General features: G+C 39.6%; 1 protein-coding gene across 1 annotated transcript in view; it reads right to left on the bottom strand.

Annotated features, from left to right (window-relative positions):
- Atp13a4 (ATPase 13A4) overlaps positions 1–14,936 on the bottom strand; it is a 160,232-nt gene that overhangs the window by 129,519 nt on the left and 15,777 nt on the right. The gene's annotated exons all lie outside the window — the stretch shown is intronic.

Genomic DNA, 14,936 nt, shown 5'->3' with positions numbered 1-14,936 from the left:
CAGGGCCTCATGTATATGAGGCAGGCACTCTTGCCACTAGGCCATATCCCCAGCCCCTCACTTGGCTTTTTGTTCAAAGCTGGTTCTCTACCACTTCTGCTAAACCCCTATTTCCAGCTTTTTGCTAGTAAATTGGAGATAAGGGTCTCCCAGACTTTTAGACCCAGACTGGCTGGGATTTCTAAAATTTCCGAAAGTTATAAGCACAGTTTAACCAAATAATTAAAATAAAATTAATGTTTTATCAGAGGTGAAAATATGAAGGTTATAAAGTTTCCTTTTAAAGGCGATGAAAATAATATAGAATTGGTGACGGCTTTGTGACTGTGTGACTGTATTAAGACTCATTGAATTGTTTATCTTGTAATTTATGGAAATAAGATACTTTTATTTTAAAATTATACCTTAAAAATGGAACATTGTACAATCATTGCCGGCAGCCATTTAGTACATTACACAGAGGTAAGAAAAATAAAACCAGATTTCAAACTTCATCTAAACGTATGAATGTGACTGTGTTTCCCTCTGTCAGGATCGGGTGACCCTGTTACTCTTTCCTCCTGGCTGGGATCCTGTGTACACTTGGCAGCTCATGCACTGCTGTGGGGTCAAGATGAGTAACTGTTTATGACCTGGAGTAGAAATGACACATAAGCTTCCCCCAGCAGATGAATCTGATTATGCTGTTAACAGGATATAAGACAAACACGAGCAGGACAATACTTCCCTGTGATTATCAATAGCTTTTTGTTTTGTTTTGTTTTTGGTTTTTTAGGCCAGTCCTGGGGCTTGGACTCAGGGCCTGAGCACTGTCCCTGGCTTCCTTTTTGCTCAAGGCTAGCACTCTGCCACTTGAGCCACAGCACCACTTCTGGCCGTTTTCTAGATATGTGGTGCTGGAGAATCGAACCCAGGGCTTCATGTATACGAGGCAAGCTCTCTTGCCACTAGGCCATATTCCCAGCCCTATCAATAGCTTTTGCAAGAAACAAAGGTCCATGGAAAATGAGAAGCCATGGAAATGAGTTCTCTGCTGTAGGGCTAGTTTCTTCAGAAGTGCCGAGACACATAGCTAAGCTTAATCTATGGCAGCTGACTTGTGGGCCCAGCTTGCACTCACTCAACTCCTTGTCTACAAACAGAAGCCCATGCAGACACATATACGAATGACAGTAAGGCTAAAATACTAAAACATTTTACACCCACAATTGCCCAGCATTGGTAACAGCAACCTTCATGGTCAGTTCTCTGATGACCATTTCCATAAAGCCAGCAGAAACATAGGAGAAGAAAACAAGTAACTTATCAATGATCACCAAGTGACACTTGAGCCACATCTCATCATTTAGACCCAATGTGGCTCTCTCAATCTATGTTCCTACTTAACTAGACCATTTGATAGATTTATTAAGTACTTTGTATAATCTTATTAAGTACATCCAAAGTGCTCTATGGGAAAGTTGACAGGTTAGTGACCAAGAAGGCCTCTTTTATTTTTTAATTTTTATTGTCAAGGTGATGTACAGAGGGTAACAGTTACATATGTAGAGTAGTGAGTACATTTCTTGTCAAACTTCATTCCTCATCCCTTATTTTTCTCCCACCCTCCTCCCTCCTCAACTCCCCTGCCCCAAGTATTGCACCTGGTTTACTATATATTGTCTTGTCAGTATTGATGTTGCATTGGTTCACCTTTTATGCTTTGTCTCACCATTTTAATATTCCCCTTCCCGTCCCTGATTAAGACAAACATATATGCAATACCCATGGTATCAAAATCAAATACAATGACAACAAGGGCTAAACGATAGGGAAGATAAACAAAAGAAAAAAGAAATGATTTCACATAGTACATTAAAAATAACAACAACAGAGCTGGGGATATGGCCTAGAGGCAAGAGTGCTCATCTCGCATACATGAAGCCCTGGGTTCAATTCCCCAGCACCACATATACAGAAAATGGCCAGAAGTGGCACAGTGGCTCAAGTGGCAGAGTACTAGCCTTGACCAAAAAGGGACAGTGCTTAGGCCCTGAGTCCAAGGCCCAGGACTGGCCAAAAAATAATAATAATAATAACAACAACAGTGATAAACCACTTGTTTCCATAACTTGGAACTCATTTCACTTAACATCATCTTATGTAATCATATGTATATAGCTATTGAGCTACTGTGATCTTCTGCTAGGGTATATATTAATACAAATACTATGCATATACTATTACTGCTAGACATATACTAATTATTACCAATGAATGAAACCATAGAGTTTATGTTTCTTTGGGTCTGGCTCACTTCACTTAGTATGATGTTTTTCCAAGTCTTTCCATTTCCAGACGAATGGGGCAATGTCATTATTGCGGATAGAAGCATAGAATTCCATTGTGTATCCAAGAGGACCTTCTTGTGAAGGAAATTTTTGAGAATACCCTTGAAAATAGACAGCAAAGGACTCAGTAGTTTGAGATTCAGGTTATTCTCTAGATGTTTCTCTCATCTAAATGTAGTTAAAACATTAAAAATATAAATATATACAATGGCTGCCTTCTATAACTATAAAATATTTGCTTACATATTTTGAGGTTTAATATTTAAATAAAAAGCAGGAATTGTATTCCCATAGAATTATAAAGTATATGATTCAAGGAATCTTAGAATATTCACAAAATTGCCAAGCTTATATAATTAATTTTTATTACCCCTTAAAACAAACTTTATGGATCAGGTGCCAGTAGTTCATGCCTGTAATCCTAGCTACTCAGGAGACTGAGATCTGAGGATTATAGTTCAAAGCCAACTCAAGGCAGAAAAGTCTATAAGATTCTCATTTCCAATTAACCACCAAAAAGCTGGAAGTGGAGCTGTGGTGATTCAAGTGGTAGAGCACCAACCAGCCTTGAGCAGAAAAGCTCACCCTTGCCTTGAATTCAAGCCCCAGGACCAGAGTGCACACAAAAAGAAACTTTATAATTCCCATAGGTGTTTTGTTGTTATTCTTGTTTTATTTTGTCTTCTGGTCCTGGGGCTTGAATTCTTGGCCTGGGTGCTATCCCATGCCACTTCTGGCATTTTTTGAGCAGTTTATTGAAGATAAGAGTCTCACGGATTTTCCTGCTTGGGCTGGCTTCAAACCACAATCCTCAGAGCTCAGCCTCCTGAGTTATTAGGATTACAGGCATGAGCCACTGGCACCCAGCAACTGTCATGTCTTGGCCTGACAGTAAGTATTAATACTATTTTTATTAGTTGACTAAATTGTGCTTATAATTTTTGAAAACCCCAAGAACCACACACACACAGAGACCTTTACACACACACACACACACACACACACACACACACACACACACAGTGAAAGTTAAAATTACTACCTTTTTTGAAGACCTCCCATTTCGTAGACTCTATATCTCAAAATCTTTTCAAGAGGAAGGTTCTGTTGTTATTATCTTTATTTTACATGGGAGCAGGTAGAAGTTTATGGAGCTTATATAACTTGTTATATTCCAATATGCATAGCTACCATCTATTAAAGCCCAACTTTGAACCCAGGTCCTCTAAATTTGGAGCCAATGTCCTTAACTACCCTACTTTGCCATGTGCTGCTAACTTACATCATACACAAATGATTTGGTGAGGAGACTCAGGGACCAGAGAGAGAGTAAGGCCATAAGAAAGAGCATTTGAAACAAGGAAGCCACAGGAGAGAAAGACATAGGATCTTGTGCAGAGTCAGTCCTTCACTTGTGCTGCAAGCAAGGGCCATGAGAAGGGAAAAGAGGGGTGGAGAATACACAGGAAATATAGGTCAAGGCCATTCTATGAGTGACGAGCTAAGTCTGGTCTTAAAGCAATAAGTGATGAGGATGTAAGTATATTTTCCTAATCAGCCTGGACTATAATATTACACATGTTCTTGCAGATTTTAAAATGACTCAGTCCTTCTGTGTAATATGGAATGTAGAAAGACAATTTTCTCGAACCTTCAAAGGTACGCCTTCTATTTCCTTTTGGAACATTACTTGAAAATTGTCCTTTCAATCAGCCTCCCAGCTTCCTTGATTTGGGCTGCTCAGTATTTCTCTTCCGTAATATATGTGCCTCTTATGTATGGCACATTGAGAAGGGAAGATATAGATTTGGGGTGAACTGACTTCTAATCCTTACATTTTCCTGACAGATTCCATTCAGTTAACATTCATTTGATTAACTTCAGTTTGTTAAGATTTACATTAGATGAATAGAGCTTCATAAGGAGTGACCAGAAATGTCACGATGAAGCTCATTGTTTTATACAATTAAGATACACTAATAGTAATTAGAAAAATGAAATAGAAGATTTAAATCTGTTGTGGAAGTGAGAGAAATATCAAAACGTAAGTGTGTGTGTGTGTGTGTGTGTGTGTGTGTGTGTGTGTGGTCCTAGGGCTTGAACTCAGGGCCTGGGTACTGTCCCTGAGTTCTTTTGCCCAAGGCTACTACTCTACAACTTGAGTTCCACATCTAGCTTCTTAGTGGTTAGTTGGAAATAGGTCTCACAGACTTTCCTGCCTGGGGTAGCTTTGAAACCATGATCCTCAGATCTCAGCCTCTGAATAGGTAGATAGAATTACAGGCATGACACACTGGCAATGGGACAAAATTTAAATTTTAAAACATACACAGGATCATAGGAATATCAGAGAGAACTCCAGAAGAGAGTTAAACTGGGAAGTTTTGGAAAAGTAGAAAGTGACTTCTATGCTGATCTGGATATAGGAGATGAATAAGAACATATTGACCAATGAGATTGAGAGCAGAAGCACACAAGCCCACCTGGAGACAAGGAATTGAATATATACATTGATCACTTAGATTTGCCAGGGATGGCCAAAAAGAAAAGTTGTTTCACTGGTTCTCTTTGCACTCATTTTGTCTCAGTGACTCCATTCTCAAATAAGACAGAACAGAGAGAGAATAAATAATGACCAACTGTTCTGCCCACCTGGGAACTCTTGCTTTCTTTCATGTCAGCAGTCTGTCTACCACTCAGTGAAGCTCTGCCCCTGTGTTTCTATACTGTGTGTTAAACAGAAATAATGGTAGTACTGGTTCCTCTGCCAGAACTGCAAAGATGCTGGGATTTCACTCACCTAACCCATTTAGATAGTGTGAAGATAAGTAGTAATAATGTTTCATCATGTATTAATTTCCATCTTTTATCTGGGAACTCCACCGCATATTACAAACATTATTCCTTGCAACATCTCTGTGAAGGAGGGAGATGAGTAATGTTACTGCCCGCATTTGAAAGCTGTAGGAACTGAGTCATAAAGAATTGCTTGGGTCACGCATCTTCAGCGTGGAGTAAAGCCTGAAACATTCCAAAATTTCAACCTTGTCATCATTGGTAATAAGCTGACTCAAGCTTTCTGCTCAGTTCTCATTGCACAGGTCTGATATTTCTGAAGTTACCCAACATTAGCTAGATCCAAAGTTTTGCTGTTATTATCTTAATCTGCACTAATATATAGTCTGCATACCAAACTGTAGAAGCAAAAATAGTCTATCGCAAAGAGGAATTATCTGCCTCAAGGTGGTAATGTGAAGTTTAATTGAATTAATTAATGTTTGTAAAACATTTAGCAATCCTTGGATTAAAGGGTCTAATACAAAGACAGTAGGCCTCCCCATTAATTAGAGAAGAAAGAGAAGGCTAGTGCTGTCTGCTTCTCAGAGGCATTGCTCTAAGCTATCCTGACCTACTTCAAGATGGCTCAGGTGATTTCTTGTTCCATATTCAGGAGAATTACACTTGCTTTGGTTATTTTCTAAGATAAGAAACTGGCCAGGTGCTGATGGCTCATCTCTGTAACTCAGGAAGCTAAGATCTGAGGATCGAGGTTCAAAGCCAGCCTTAACAGAAAAGTCAGTGATACTCTTATTTCCAATTCATTACCAAAAGACTGGAAGTGGAGATACAGCTCAAGTGACAGTACATAAAAGCCAAGCAAGAGCATAAGGCCCTGAGTTCAAGCCCTAGTACTGAAATTAATTAAAACTTTAAAAATTTTTAAGTTCCTTTCTGAAGACAAAGCAGCTCTCCTTCTATGAAGATGACCTTATTTGGCAAAAATGACAACTCCAGGTCTTTAAAGATAGTCTATAAAACTGAGTCAGTCTCCAGGAAGAAACTCAATGTCAGCATTGTTAATCTTGAGAACTTTTAACCTAAAATTTTGAATATTCAAAGTATTGCATGCTAGAGTCTGACTACTAAGAATCAGAGTCTATTACAACTAGATTGGACTTCATCATTTCTCAGGTGAAAAGAAAAAGTTCCAGGGAGGAGGCATAAGGATGTGTTCCATAAGAGCTGGAATGCAATCAGACTCAAGTTTTATATACTATAATGTGTCACATGCCACGTTGCCATGATGCTACTTGGTATAATTCAGGGATCTGAATGGGATTCTTTGAAATGTATTTGGACTACTTAAAAGATTTAATTTGCAAAATACAATTTAAACCATGGCCATGTCATAGAATTGTAGGGTACATCCTACTTAAGTAGGATGGGGAAGCCTTGGATCATAGCCTTAATCCTTCACTGCAGCAAAAGCTGCATTTGGGGAGCTGCAGGTACTACCGACAAAAGTTCAATCCACTGGAGATCGTAGCACTTTGTTTACTGGTCAGTAGAGCGCTGGGCCAAAAGGGAAGGGAAGAGAAAAGAGGTCATTAATTGAACTGTTCCAAGCAAGCAGATAAAGTCCAGCAATGGGGCAGATGATACTCAGAAATTCAGACAGGAAGCTGGCTCCAGAAACTCTCTTCTAGGAGCCAAGAACTAGCCAGAAGCCTTGGGCCTTGGGCAGAGTTCCAGTTCTGAGCTGCCACCTGGTAAAAGAAAGGCAGGTCTTCATTCCTATGAAGGATCTAGAAGAAAGATGCCAGCCAGATAGGACCTTGGAAACAATATGAGTCTTGGTGAACATTCATTTTGCGGATAATGCAGACAAGCTGATTCCCCTGCTCTGAGACTGAGATGATATTGGAAGCTGGCTGAGGGCCCCCTGTTGGGGGGGAGGGGATTTAAGAACAAACACCTGCTAGACAAGGCTACATCTTTCCTGAGTCTGGACACTAGAAGTCCATTTACTGTCCTACAGGTCTACCTTAGAATGTTTGTTGCTCTTAACCACAAAGATGCTGCACAAAAGAGAAGAAAGCCCAAAATTTGTTCCATCAATGAGAATTTTGGAGGAGAAAAATACTGAAGTGACAACTAATGAAATTCATTGTTGTTTTTTTTAATTTAGTGCACATGACTTTGAGTGCCCTAAGGATACTGACCATGGAAAATGTCATTTCTTTTTTCCTTTTGTAAAATTGTGCACATGCGTGCGTGCATGCGTGTGTGTGTGTGTGTGTGTGTGTGTGTGTTCTAGTACTGGGGCTTGAACTCAGAGCCTCACACTCTTCTTCAGCTTGTTTTACCCAAGGCTGGTACACTACCACTTGAGCCACACTTCCATTTCTGGCTTTTTTGCTAGCTAGTTGGAGACGGGATTCTCTTCCATTTGACTGCCCATTATTCTAGATCTCAGCCTCCAGAGTAGATAGAATTACATATATGCACATTGGCACCAAGTAGAAATGCTATTTCTTTGGAAACAAAGTAAAATATGGCATTTAACCCCTCCCCTAGTTAGTGTGGCATCAGAAGGATGCCACACTAAGTAAACAGATGACTGAAATAAAATTGTGCTTGCCATTGCAAATGCAATTTTAAAATAAGCTCCCCAACTTCTAACCTCACCTCTGTTCCTATAGAGGTATTTGGGGTTGTTGCTGTCTCTGAGCTTCCTGCATCTATGGACCATACAATCTTCCCACTTATGTCTTCCCTGAGAGAGTAACAGCCCTTCCCACACGCCTGTGAGTGTTGCCTAGTCTGTTCCTTTCACCCAGTTGGTCTCTAGCACCAGGATTCTTGGTTGCTGGCTGGTTTTCTGCTTTGTGGGTTACTCTGCTTACTGAATTTCATTCAGTCCACAGGAGATAGCCTAGAAGAGCTGTCCTTTACCAGTGAGTTGTCAGTCACTCCAAAGCTTATCTACGTTTCACATTCCAGGCCCCAATCTAGAGATAAGGACAAACAAACACAGAATCTGTGTTTTGGAGAGTATGCATTAAGATATGGTTACATTTTCAAAGAGAGAAACAAGAAGTGAAGGGGAAAGGAAGAGAGAAGGGAGATAAAGAGAATAGGGGGAAAGGAAAGTGCTGAGAAGAAAGGGAGGAGAGGAAAGGGGAGGTGAGGGAAGGAAATAGGAGGAGGGGATAAGAAAGAAGGGAGGGAAGGGGAGAGGAAAGGAGGGAACAGAAATCTATGTCATAGCGGGATATTTATGACACACTCATTACTAAGTTAAGCAACAAAACACTATGTGCCTTACAATCCCATTTTCCTAAAAGCAGAACCGGTGTATCTGTGGACAGGTCATATGCCATATATGAAAGGATTTAAGCAAAGAATTGGAATTAAAAATTTTAGCCACTCTTCCCTACTTCCTCCTCTCATTCATCTCCCAAATCTTTGATTCGCTGAAACCAATTCTACCATTAGAAGCACACCGTTCTTCTAATTCTACCATTTCATTGATAAATTACTTAATTACCTTAAGCCTCAGTTTTTCATCTACAAAATGAGATAACACTGTAACTCTATCCTGTGGAATTATAACAAGGATAAGACAACATGTACATGCCTAATGCAATTTCAGATATATTATAAGAATTTTTTCTAAGCCAGGCACTGATGGTTCATGCCTATAATCCTAGCTACTCCGGAGGCTAATATCTGAGGATCATGGTTTGAATTCAGCCTGGGCAGGAAAGTCCACAACATTCTTATCTCCAGTTATCTACCAACAAATGTAGTAGTGAAGCTGTGGGTCAAGTGATAGAGCACTAGCCTTAAGCATAAAAGCTCATGGACAGTGCCCATGCCCTGAGTTCAAACCCCCAGACTAGGAAAAAAAATGTCTTCTAAGGAAAATTTAGAAGTAGAACTTGAAGTCAATGATTCACTATGAATTTTTCTCCCCTGCCATAAAAAATTAAAATGAGTCTACCTATCTTCTAAAGCAAGTACACCTAGCTTACTAAAGGGTTATCTAACCAGCCTCTGCTCTTGTCCCCAAGGGCATTCAGAGAGCAGAGGGCCTGGCTAAGGGCATTGTTGGATGACACCTGTGTGTTATGGCAAAGCTACGTGGCATAGGGCAGCCTGGAGAATCATTCATTACCTGGACCAAAATCTATAAGTGAGATGAATACTCTGATAAAAGAAATCCTACTCCATCCTATAAAGTGCACCTTTCAGGAACTCATGAAATGGCTTATCTAGAAGAACAGGGCATTTACAGAGCTCAGGTTGGTCATCTTCAGGTAGAGATATCTGAAAACTGTTCACCATGGATAGTAGAGTTGGCCTGATCTCGTGATCCCCAGGGAAGAACTAGGATTAACAGGTAGATACCACTGGCTAATAGTGAAGACTTCAGTTATCTTCATGGTGGTCATGGTTTCACAGATGTACACATGCTGTGTTTTATATCTGGTATGTATGCAGCACATTGTATTTCAATTATAGTTCTATGAGTTAAATGAAAACAAGCCTTAATGTCAGATAGTTTGAGCTTCAATATTTGCATCACCAGTTTTAACATCATGTGACCCACAACAAATTCCCTAGCCTCTAATAAGTCTTTGAGAGTCAAAAGAGTTATGAAATAAGGTGAGATTGTACCCAAGGAGCAAACGTGGAGGGTGATTTACTGGATACTCTGGCTTATGTGGTATTTGTCTTATTGGAAGACGCAATTTAGTACAGGGCTACTAAGCCCAGAAGGGAAGTCTTCATGCCCTGAGATTCTGGGATCTTTGAAAGGCCATCAGGCATACCAGAAAGGGAGAGCATTACAGCCAATGTCTGGAAGTCTTGCTGCCTATCTTGAGGCAACACCAGCTGTTTAAATTTAAAACCATGAGATCCAGATGGTTTGGGCAGGAGGAGCTTTAGAGAAGGTATGGTCCTAATGGTCCACTCTATCCATTGGATGCCTCACTCTCTTTCCTCCTGGGTCTCAGTGCTCCTACAAAAGACCTTTCTCCAATCAGCAATATAAGCCAGTAGCTTGCAGATACTAAACCCTATGAAGTGGTCAAGTATGTCAAATCAGAAAGTGGGAAACATGTTGTCCCTTGATATCCTTCTATGAGATCTTAAATACATCACTTCACTGCTCTGTTCTGCAGTTGAATATTCTGTTATGAAATTGACACTATTTGTCCTGCCTCTGTGGTGTGTTTTAAAAGGCCTAGTATGCTCAGTGCAGAGATAAATGCTCCACCAATGTCAGGTCACAGGCTGTCATGAGCATTGTGGGATGCTCTATGACTGTGGGCAGTAATGGAAACAGTGGAGCTGGGCAAGGAAGTACATGCTTATAATCTCAGCCCTCACAAGGTTAAGGAAGAAAAATCACAAGTTCAAGAACCATCTTAGAGGGCTGGGGATATGGCCTAGTGGCAAGAGTGCTCGCCTCGTATGCATGAAGCCCTGGGTTCAATTCCCCAGCACCACATATACAGAAAATGGCCAGAAGTAGCACTGTGGCTCAAGTGGCAGAGTGCTAGCCTTGAGCAAAAAGAAGCCAGGGACAGTGCTCAGGCCCTGAGTCCAGGGCCCAGGACTGGCAAAAAAAAAAAAAAAGAACCATCTTAGACCACACAGTGAGACTATCCTGAAAAAAAAAAGTGGATTCCTCTCTCTCTCTCTTTTTCTCTCTCTATCTCTCTCTCTCTGACACACACACACACACACACACACACACACACACACACACACACACATATGCATGATAAAGCTGGGCATCAAACCTGCAGTCCTAATTACTTAGGAAGCTGAGACCTGGAGGAAACCAGAATGAGCAGAAAGTGAGAAGAAGTGAAGTCACAGCTCCAACAAGTCAAAAATACGAGACCAGAGTCATGGCTCAAGTGATAGAACACCAGCTAAGCAAGAAAGTCTCCTGGGAGTATGAGGTCCTGTGTTTTAGCTTTGGTATCTGTGATTACATACACGCATGTGTATGTGTATATATGTATACGTGTGTGTTTTATACAGGTTGATATATGATATATAAATACATGTAGAAATACATTTGTATATCTGTACGTGTGTGTGTGTGTGACCAAGTTCTCAACCCCCCAAACCTGTGCACCTCCTAAATAGAAAAAGTCAAAGGGCTTTCTTTCTTCCCAAGTGATAGGGATGCATTTATAACAGTAGTTCTCAGCAGATAATATTCCTTCCTTTCCTCTCATGACCTACCCCTTTTGTTGCTGCCCTGAATTTCACTTTCACTTATTGAAATTTAATGGCTTAGATATTATCTTTAATTTTGGCTCTCCAGGCTTTGCTTTCCTTTGATCTTTTTAGCCCCTATGATAGAACAGATGGTCTCCAGCTTATATCTTCCTCCGTCTGAATATTGCATGTGTCTGGAAGCAGCTGGCCTGCTTCCTTCCTCAGTGTGCTCATGACCCTTCTAGCCCGTGTTCCGCCCTCAATAATTTCTGACTGCTCCTGGCTGTGCAGCCCAGAAATTTCTCTGCTGAGGCCTCCCCAGCTCCTAGAAGAAGGAAGGTCTCATCACAGATTCGTTGTACCCCTTTTACCTTTTATGTACATAACAGCACACACACACACACACACACACACACACACACACACGCAGCATATATATAAATATATATACAATGAGCTTTGATCACACTTCAGTAGATCTGAGGCCTCATGCTTCCTTTTACATTTCTTTCCTATCATTCAATCAGCATTCCTTTTGAACAAGATTTCCTCTCTTACTCCAGATATCACATCACAATATTTCTATTATTATTTTAAAAAAATATTTAGCTGGGTTGGGCTCTGGTGTTTGATGCCTATAATCCTAGCTACTCAGGAGGCTGAGATTTAAAGATCATGGTTCAAGTCAGCCCCAGCAGGAAAGCCTGTGAGACTTTTATCCTCAATAAACTACCAAAAAAGCCAGAAATGGAACTATGGCTCAAGTGGTAGAATGCTAGCCTTGAGCACAGCAGCTTAGGGACATTGCCCAACTCCTGAATTCAAGCCCTAAGACTGGCACAAAAACAACAACAAAAATTAACTGGATGCTGGTGACTCATGTCTGTCATCCTAGCTACTCAGGAGACTGTGATTTCAGAATCAAGCCAGCCCCAAAACAACCAGGAAACTTTTTCTCCATTTAACTATCAAAAAACTGGAAATGGAGCTATGGCTTAAGTGGTAGAGCACTAGCTTTGAGCAAGAAAGCTAAGCAAGAGTTTGAGGCTCGCAGTTCAATCTCCAGCAAAAATAAAAGATTGACTAATTTAAATGTATAGACGCACAGAAACACGTATGGTATAATTATGTTTAAAATGAAAAGCTCTCTGATAGTATTTGCTAATATTCATCTAATAGAACATCTAATAGAATAATAATCACACCCACCAGGAATGTTTGATATGCAACAAACACTGTTATGTTAACTCATTCATTTTCTTGTTCTCTACTTTCAGAGACAAGTATTTTCATTGTTATTACATTACAGTATTTCTAGAAAATGTTCCTGAAGGAATCATTTGGATATATTAAAATGTATGCATATAAAAATTTATGACAGCTTTGCTCAGATTGAATATATCCACATGATCAAATATTATGTGGCATTAAATACCAATTTTCAGAAATATTTAATACTATAAAATGATAATAAATGTTAAATGAAAACAGGGCATGTAAATTATTACATACAATATTTTCTCTGACTCTCGAGATAAAAAGAAAGAGAAAAGAGAGAGAGCCACAAGATCCTAACAAATATTTCACATTGAGAGAATCCCTTGTCTTATTCACTTGACTATGTCACTTCATTTTCCATAATAAGTATCCTTTAATTTCACACATGGTAAATATTTTAAAATATATTTTGTTATAGAATAATTTCTTTTTTATTTTTATTGTCAAGGTGATGTACAGATAAGGGCAAACCAATGCAACAGCAATACTTGCAAGACAATATGTTGTAAATTAACTGTACAATTCAAGGAGGGGCGGAGGGACTGGGGAAGAGGAAAGGTGGGAGAAAAATGAAGGAGGAGATAACAAGTTCGACAAGAAATGTACTCACTACCTTATGTAGAATAATTTCTTTAACTTTCGACTAGAATCCAGGAACATTTTTCCCCAACAGGAGTATGACAATCTCTTTGACAGAGCTGGTGAGCTACTAATTAATATTATTACCAAAGATGAAGAGTTTGAAATGCTATGTAGTTTACCCCAATTATACAGAAAAATATCCAAATGTTCAAAACCTGTGAGTCTCAGTTGGTAGCAGGAAATGAATCCTCATTAAGATGAACAGTATGAGCTTCCTGCCTGTCCTGAGACAGACAGGAATACAGCTAACATGGCTCCAGGCCTTTCTAACATGCTGTTGCCTTCTTCTGGGACTTTTTTTTTCTTCTCAGTAATGATCCTTGTTTCTTTCTTTACCACCAACCTCATATGTGAATAGTCCTGGTTCTCTTTGAAGCTACCTAGGAGCCTCTTCAAAGATCCTCTGCCTCTGATCTTGAGTGCCCCATGTAAGGTCCTGGGTCTATGGTATACCCTCAATAGAACAGGGCCACAAGAAACTCCAGTACTTTTCCTTTGATTGGCAAAGAGCTTCAGCAATTGATTCTGGGAGAAAAGTGTTTTCTTTCTTTGGGGCAGAAAAATGAAAGGAGACAAGAAACCTGTCATCCAAATGCAGACAATAATGGACATCATTTTTGCATATATTGATAGAGCATGATTTTTAAGCACCCCCAATTCCAGACTCTACAACTAGCTGGGAAAATCCAAGCAAGAATGAAACGGTGGCCTATCTACTAAATAGGATTCACAAGCATGTCCAAAGAATAAAAAGCATAAAAGTGTGCATAACTACATAAACCTAGCATCCAGATCTCAGTTTCTAAATCTATGCATCAATTGAAAAAGGGAAAAAAAAAGTTTTATTGGAAAGACGACTGAATCCAGGACTACAGAAGCAAATACAAAAGAGAAGCCTGCAGCCTTTTCCAGAAAGCAAGAAAGTACTAAACAAAAAAATTAATAGTGCTGGACACCAGTGGCTCATGCTTGTAATCCTAGTTACTTGGGAGGCTAAGATCTGAGAATCACAGTTCAAAGCCAGATCAGACGGAAAAGTCTGGGAGACAATTATCTTCCTTTGATCACCAAATAACCACAAGGGAAGCTGTGGCTCAAGTGGTAGAGTGCAGGCCTTACATAAAATAGCTAAGGAACAGTGCCCTAAGCTGAGTTTATGCTTCACTACTGACACAAAATAATAATAGAAATAGTAAATAATAATAATAATAATAATAATAATAATAATAATGGGGTTATGGCAACTGACTGCAAGAACTCCTAATAAAAATATTGGATCAATAAACCACACATTTTTATAGAATAAATAAATGAGGAAAAATATAAATCTTACCTGCATTCAAATAATGTATGTTACCCAAGGCCTAATGTACGAAACTGTAACCTCTTGTACATCAATTTGACAATAAAATAAAAAGAAAAAAAATGTATGTTATACTGCCCCCTGTAGGAGAACTCTGTGGCTCCCATCTTTCTTTGTTTTCTTCTTTTTTTTTTTTTTTTAAGTTTTTATTATCAAACTGAATTACGGAGAGGTTACAGTTCCATACAGTAGGCATTGGATACACTTCTTGTACTGTTTGTTACCTCGTCCCTAATTTCCCCTCCCCCCTCCCCCTTTCCCTTCCCTCCCCATGAGTTGTTCAGTTCATTTACACC

The sequence above is a fragment of the Perognathus longimembris genome, chromosome 5 (assembly GCF_023159225.1).
Source record: "Perognathus longimembris pacificus isolate PPM17 chromosome 5, ASM2315922v1, whole genome shotgun sequence".
NCBI classification, from domain to species: domain Eukaryota; kingdom Metazoa; phylum Chordata; class Mammalia; order Rodentia; family Heteromyidae; genus Perognathus; species Perognathus longimembris.
The sequence above is the reverse complement of the archived record's forward strand: the minus strand, read 5'-3'. Positions and strand labels throughout refer to the sequence as shown.